This window comes from Achroia grisella, unplaced genomic scaffold (assembly GCF_030625045.1).
Source record: "Achroia grisella isolate CSIRO2021 unplaced genomic scaffold, CSIRO_AGI_Agris_v1 utg1589, whole genome shotgun sequence".
Taxonomy (NCBI): Eukaryota; Metazoa; Arthropoda; class Insecta; order Lepidoptera; family Pyralidae; genus Achroia; species Achroia grisella.
Window position 1 is genome coordinate 438,157 of NW_026712660.1, and position 7,775 is coordinate 445,931.

General features: G+C 33.7%; 1 pseudogene; it reads right to left on the reverse strand.

Annotated features, from left to right (window-relative positions):
* Positions 1-2,570: 2,570 nt before the first annotated feature.
* On the reverse strand, positions 2,571-4,701 carry LOC131841354 (uncharacterized; annotated as a pseudogene).
* Positions 4,702-7,775: the final 3,074 nt, after the last annotated feature.

The window sequence follows — 7,775 nt, forward strand, 5'->3', positions numbered from 1 at the left end:
TCTCTATTATTTTCATTCATTATTACTTAATATTACAAATAGTATATATGTACTTATATAAGTTGTTTAATATCCACAACACAAGCTTTGCTTAGTTTGGGACTAGATGGCACTGTGCGACTTCTCCTGGGTTATTATTATCATTAATAAATAATATGATATTTCATGTGTTTAGAAATAAACACCATACAATTTTATCAATAATCATGTAGTAAAGGGATTAAAAAAATCAATGTTTGAAGTAGATGTACATATAATGATTAAGAGCTTAGTTAAGAAGATAAGAAGCATCGACTTTATCAATCTCGATATACCACTTAAATAAATAAAATAAAAAATTTGCATAGCATACGATGAGATGAGATGTCTCTAATAAGTTGGCATACATGATGTAGAAGAAGTCAAATTTTAAATTTATTGGTGAACTGAATTATTTCAAATGATACTTTAATATCTACGCAATATGTGTTATTTTATTTTTGAACGAAACAATCTATTAGAGTGGCCAATGATAATAAAATGTTTAAGACATTCAAGTAATTGCCAATAAAATATTTCGCCGTCTACAAGCAGGTTAAGTTGTTATAGCTAATGTCTTTTAATTCACAGCAAGATCAATTTTATAAACGCTATTTTAATACGTGAAATAAAAAAAAATTACCTCTTTTTACAAAAATTGCGCGAACGGTGGGTTATGAAATTTCGCACACTTATCACAAATTTTAATGATGATATGATGACGTCATGTCCATGCTGCCATTTATTCACATCGTAGATAGCCTCGGTGGTCTAGCGGTTTAGCACTCCGCTTTAATTTCGATAGTCGCGGGTTCGATTTTTTGCACCGTATCAACATTTATATTCATAAGTAAGTTAAATTCTATCTATGTGCATGTTTTCTAAAAAAATGTATATATGTATTGAATAGCTTTTGCTTGCGGCTTCGCTTGCGTTAATTTATCCCCTTAGGGGTGGAATTTATAAAAATCTTTTCTCAGGGAATGCCTACGTCATAGTAGCTATATGCATGCAAAGTCTCAGCCCGATCGGTTTAAAATTGACAAAGTTTCATACAAACTTTCACCCCCTATTTTATCCCCTTGGGGGTAGAATTAATCAAAATCCTTTCTTAGCGGATGCCTACGACATAACATCTACCTGTATGCCAAATTTCAGCCCGATCCGTCCAGTGGTTTGGGCTGTGCGTTGATTGATCACTATGTCAGTCACCATTGAGTTATTATATTTAGATAGATGTCAGTTGTGTAGTACCCATAGCTCTACTTAGCTTTGGACTAGATGATGCTGTGTAAATTATCCAGGGTTATTTTTATTATATATTATTACCGACTATTGCCACATACTATGAGGCGAGCCGTGAGCTTGTTACCGTTTCAGTTAGTAGATAGATAGATAGATAGATAAAAATCTTTATTCGTATCCCGATAACAAAGATAGTACAAACAAAATTCAAATAACACATAAGAACAGTAAATAATTATAAAAAAAAAATACAACACATAATACTTTAACTTCCACATAAAATAAAAAACATAAAATAAACATTAAAATATATATTAGGTGCCACAGGGATACGAAAGGGTTGAGCTACTCAGTGAACAATTTGCTCAGCGAGCAAAACACTGATTTTCAGTAGCAGCCCAGTGGTGGTGCGATCGCGTGCAGCGACATATTCACTCAACAATCTTAATGTTACCAAAATTTAAATTAAACTAATTCTTAATAAAAATAATAGAAGAAAAAAATAATAAAATAAATAAATCAAAATGTATCAATATCAATATCAATTCAAATACAAATAACTGTTGACGCAGACCATTACCTAAGCGACCAAAGGCTTTCAAAAAATAATAATAATATATAATTGGCTAGGAATTGTCTAGTAGAAAAAGTTTTATCTTTTTCTTAAATACCTGTTTTGAAGTAATGGCTCTTATAGGTGGAGGGATATTATTCCAGCATCTAGTCGCCTGGTAGCGGAAACTTCCCGTAAAAGCAACAGTTCGGTGAGAATACATTGCTAAAGGAACCCGTGCTGATCTAGGGACGCCGACATAATGACTTTCTTTAATTAAAAAAAAAAATAAAAAAATAAAATTAATTTTGACTAGACCTAACTTAAGATATTTTGTTTTAGAATTGAAAGCTAATATAATATAATAAAAATACCAGGCTACATGAATTGATCCCAAGGCTAAATAAAATAATGAATAATATTAGAAAGTACACATTATATAAGTAAACATACATAATCCAAATGTACTGTAGATATAAGACAGTAAATAAATCTATTATGATTAGAGAATTAAAATGTACACTCGATTTGAATTGAAACCCTGGGGCACATAATACACATCTCAAACATTTATGCTCAGAACATATATACATAGAACCACCAAAAATAATTATGAAGCTAAATAAAATATTTAATCTATCAACAATTACTCTAAGAGGATTGGTACTTTTTGTTATAGAGTTTAGATGATAATAAAAATAGTAACTTGGTAATTTAGGTAATATAACATAGAAAAATTCATTAAGGGCAAAAATTAAATCAATGGATTTGATAATTAGACCAAATAAAAGAGTACAAAACTTACTGAAAAAGTACATATACAAAACAGTAAAACATACATATGATTTAGAGGATGTTGACATACAAACAAAATAATAAAGGTTTATCAAAAAGAAAGGTAAAAGAATAAATATTATTGCAAAAAATTCATTAGGTATATAAATTAAAACAATTACTATAATGCTTAGATGAAATAATTTAGAACAAAACTGAAAGAAAAAGTACATACAAAAATATAACTTTAAATATGGTTTATAATCAGTACCATACATAATTACTGGAAAAGAAGCTACATAGATGTTAATAATTATGCTGAGGGACAAACAACATCCTGACCAAAAATCCGTGCAATGTCATCTTCTGTCCTTATGCGAAACCGTGGAGCATCTTTATTTTGGAACTGGCGCACATATATCCTGCCGTCCCTTGTCCACACGTATCTCCAGTTCATCTGGTTGCCCAGATCGCGTGCTCGACGGAACAGCAGTCTATTGTTTTTGGTTAATCTCTCATTAACATAAAACCGCCGGGATGGTTCGGGTATATCCAAGCCCTCAGTAGTGGCACCCCTTCGTACACGCGCAGCTTGCAATAACCGATCTCGAACGATGCGCCGAGACAAACGCACCACTATGGGACGCGGCCTGTGCTGACCTACTTGAGAGGACGATGATACATATCCTACGCGTGTGGCACTTACTACATCTTGATCTGTCAATTGAACTCCCAATTTATTTGCTAGAGTAGTGACAATATGAGGAAGGCTCTCAACTTTCTGTTCCGGAATGCATGCAATCTCTACATCATTTAATAGCAACTCCTGATCTCGGTCGTTCAGTTCCAATCTTCTGTCATAGACGCCTCAAGTGACTTGTTATTGCCCTCCGTTGCACCATTTTCTATACTATGTTCCATACCACTCAGACGCTCCTGGAGCTTATCCATACGCTCTTCACATTTAATGACTCTGCTCGATATTTTAGCCAAAGTTTCATTTAACACCGCCATCTGTGCTCTAGTAGCTCGCATCTCTTCTATCATCTCAGTTCTAAATAGCCGCATTTCTAAGGCCAATGACTGCATGTCTGACATTTCCACAGTTTCATTTTGAGCTGTATCATTATGAATATCCATAATAGATGGTTGCTCCGACATAGAAACATCAAAATGAAGCGGACTCCTCACAGCTCCTCCTCGTTGAGTTGTGACTTTGAAAAGCAGCACGAGCTGGTGTATTAGTGTTATCGCTCTTGGGCTTCTTACTTACACATAATACACATCTCCAATTTCTCCTATGTTCATCAACTAATGTATTATAAAAACGCTGTTCGGATACATTTGCACAGTCCAGATCATAAAACTGATTGCATCCCTCACACAATAAATATTTTCGGTCCTTAATTGCCCTCAAACAGCCGGCACACTGCATGTTGTATGATAATATTGCTCAAAATATATTACGTGATCATAAAAAAAAAAAAAAAATGTTGTGGTCAGGGTTTGATCGCACATCCGTCCACAAATAATTACTGAGAATAACCACTAGGCCAACGTTTCATAAAGTCAATTTTTGAAATTAACTACCATATAGCTGCGTAGAACCGGTTAACTGCCACTTTGTTCAATAGTTAATATGATTCACATCCAGTTTACAACTGACCTTTGTACCCATTGAAGACACTCAAACAGTTGCCGTCACTTCTTAGTTACACAATTAATATGTTATTTAAAATGTTTACCGGATTCAAACTGCACTACAAAATGAATATTTAATTGTAGGTTATAATGTCTCGATTAAAGGATCATTCTGATAACTTTAAATTAATAAATCAACGTTTTAAATAATTTTAAAGACAGTAGAACCACTAGAACGGGCTAAACGCGTCCGTTGCCGCTGCCGCGTTCGCGTGCACATGATATTCTGTTAGTAGTGCGTTAGTACATGATATTCTGTTCATGTCACTTAGGCGAGTTGCGAAAGGGACTTTAGTGTTAGAACCCTTAGTAGGGATCAACCCGCGCTGGGAGCCGACGTGAGAAACTTTCTCCTTCTTCTCAGTAGACCACAAGTGTGTCCCTACATCTCGCCTGTCTAAATTATTCATATCCTGGCAGTTACGTGTTTGTTTTACTAGATTCCGCCCAAATTAGAAAGTTTCCCACTAAAGGCTTTGTTAGAAAGTAAATCCGTTCTTGAGAAACTTTTTGAAACTTCACCAGTATTATTTATGAAGATGTAAATAAGTTATGAACTAGCTTACATAGATCAAGTTTCGTACATAAAGTTGAAATATGAATTACTTATGTGTACTTTCATACCTGAGTTGGTGATTTTCTATTCGTTTCTGTTAGTGCATACATAACGACCTAGGTGGTCTAGCAGTTTAGCACATCGCCCTACTTCTGATGGTCGCGGGTTCGAGTTTTCGCATGGCAAAAACATTTATAATCATGAGTATAATTGTTTGTGTAAGTGTGGGTGTTTTATATGTATATTATATATGTATTTGAGGTGGCTATTTTTTCCGCTAGACTCCCAATACCGACTCACAAATGGGAACACAGGGAGTAGAGAAAGAGATTGTAGAAAGGAAAAAGAGCGATTCCTCGTACGGCAAAAACATTTGTATTCATGCGTATCATTATTTTTATAGGTCTAGGTGTTTTCTATGTATATTATGTATTTATTTACATCTGTTGTTTAGTTCCCATAAAACAAGCTCTGCTTAACTTGGGACTAGATAGCGTTGTGTGAATTGTCCATGGGTATTATTATTATTATGTGATTGTTAAGTGGGATTAGACTGAATTGACTGTTTACAAATACAATGTAAAATATGCAACATATAATCCAGAAAATGCCTTTAATTTGTAATATTCCGTACTTGCTCGATATTTAAATGTGTTTTCCTAAGGTGCGTTGTTATGATTGCTTTCAGCAATTAAGCCATCTTATAATACATGTGTTCTTAAAAATAATTTTATTTACAAAAAAAGTTTATTCTATCTATCTAATATAAAATCTGTAAATATTTTCCTACAGGGTTCAAAAGCGAATTACTTTATTTGAGATTTGATAAATATATATAGTTTTACATATCGCACTATTCCTGGAAAAAGGAAGTAAGTGATTTTCACCAACTTTTCAGGACAAATTTTTTGTATGAGTTCTAGAAATAAGTTTCAAAGAGAAAATCGTAACAGTTGCCTTCAACTTGTGCTATTTAATTTAGGAACAGCTTCATGTACTTCCAGATAATCTAAAAAAACACGGTTACTTCTGTATTCCACGAAACACAAAGAACATTTGCAGGGGTAAACAATTATTGATTTTTTGTTATGTATTTTGAAATATAAACAAATTTAACTCTACTTACGCCTTTATACTTTTCTATATTTCATTATAATCTAGATGCAAGTATAATTACGTTGTTATTTAACGAAACGAAAATCATTTTTTGTACATCGAGTTACGTATTTCTAGGGAGCTATTTATTTTAGTTTAATTAGTGTATTTATAAAAATAGCTTTTATAATGCGGAAAGTAACTGAATATTTAATTTGTATCATGTAATACCTACTTCTTATAGTATATAGTCCATTATGTGCGTGCATGTAAGTCAAAAGTATAAATATAGGGTCAGATTAATTTAGAGAATATGAAAACAAAGGGTTATTATTATTTTTTTATTATTTTTAAAGAAATGTTTATTGCCTCCATAATCAGCTTAATCAAAAAATGTTCAAAATAGTGATATTTTTATTAACCTTCATTATCCTAACTTTGGAATCGGACTCTGTGGTAGCAGATTTAGTACTTAAGCTCTTATAAAAAGTCTGATAGTGTGGTTATGTTATTATCTTTATATAGATTCATCAAGTCTTTGTATATATTTTAGGTATCGGTAGCGGCGCATCATACTAATGCCTGATTTCAGAAGGCTCGCTGTGTGCAGCTCTTTTTTCTCATAACTCTCTTCCGCTTCTATTTGTCTACAATAATTGGTGTCTCGTCAGCGAATGCGTATTTTATGGAATCCCCGAACATTGAGGATCTGCCGAAATCTCTTTAATTTTAACTCGTGTAGTAAATATATTAGGTCCTAACATATGAAATTTGTAAGGGGTAACTCCCTTACAAAACGCCAATTTCAGTTGATTTTTCAAAATATAATATATTTATTTAATCAAAATATAGTCCATTGCTATTTATGCACTTTTGCCATTTGATAGGTAGTTTTATTGATCCCTTTACTAAAAAACCAATAGGACGGGAATCGATAAATCGGACTTGAATTTTTTCCCTTGCAAGAAATTATCCAAATTTTGAAAGAAAGCAGCAAGATCCGGGAAGTACGGTGGATATATTGGACATTTGAAGCTCTTCTAATTTCGTAATGTTGTCCTGAAGCAGCACTACGGTGATTGACCAGTCTCGGTTGTTTAGCAGCTAGCTTTTCCATCATGGTTTGCAATTGCTGACAATACACATCTGCCGTAATCGTCTGCCCAGATTTAAGAAAGCTGAAGTGAACAACACAGGCTCTGGTCCACTAAACGCTCACAAGTAACTTTTTTTGAGTTTGAATTATATCTTGGGGCAGGATTTGGTTGATTTGCTATTCAGACATTGCGATGAGTGTTTCCGATTATCGTTCAAGATTCACTTTTCATAACATAATGATTCGATTTAAAATCCCTTCATTATTATGCCGGTTGGCTAATGTAACGCAGCAGTCTACGCACGTTTGTCGATTTGCTCCATTCAATTCATGATCCACCTTTCAAGCTTTTTTCACCTTCCCAATTTGCTTGAAGTGGATTAAAACAGTTTTGTTACTAACACTGCAGCCTGCAGTTAACTCTAACGCGATGGATCCGCTTCCACATTAGCCTTTAATTCTTCATTATCAACCTTGGACTCTGGCTGCTCACGGGGCTTGTTTTGCAGATCGAAATTTCCAGAACGAAAACATTGAAACCGAAAACGCAACGACACCATCACCACACACATTATTAATTCTTCGAGTCGTTTCTGCACACTGGTGCCACGACGGAATTCGTACCCTTAAAAAACGGGATATTTTATGTTTTCCATTTTGTAAACTGAGTGACGTAAAGAAAAACCAAAGATGGAAAAACATATATTATTATTAGTAAATACTGTACAAATTTGTAA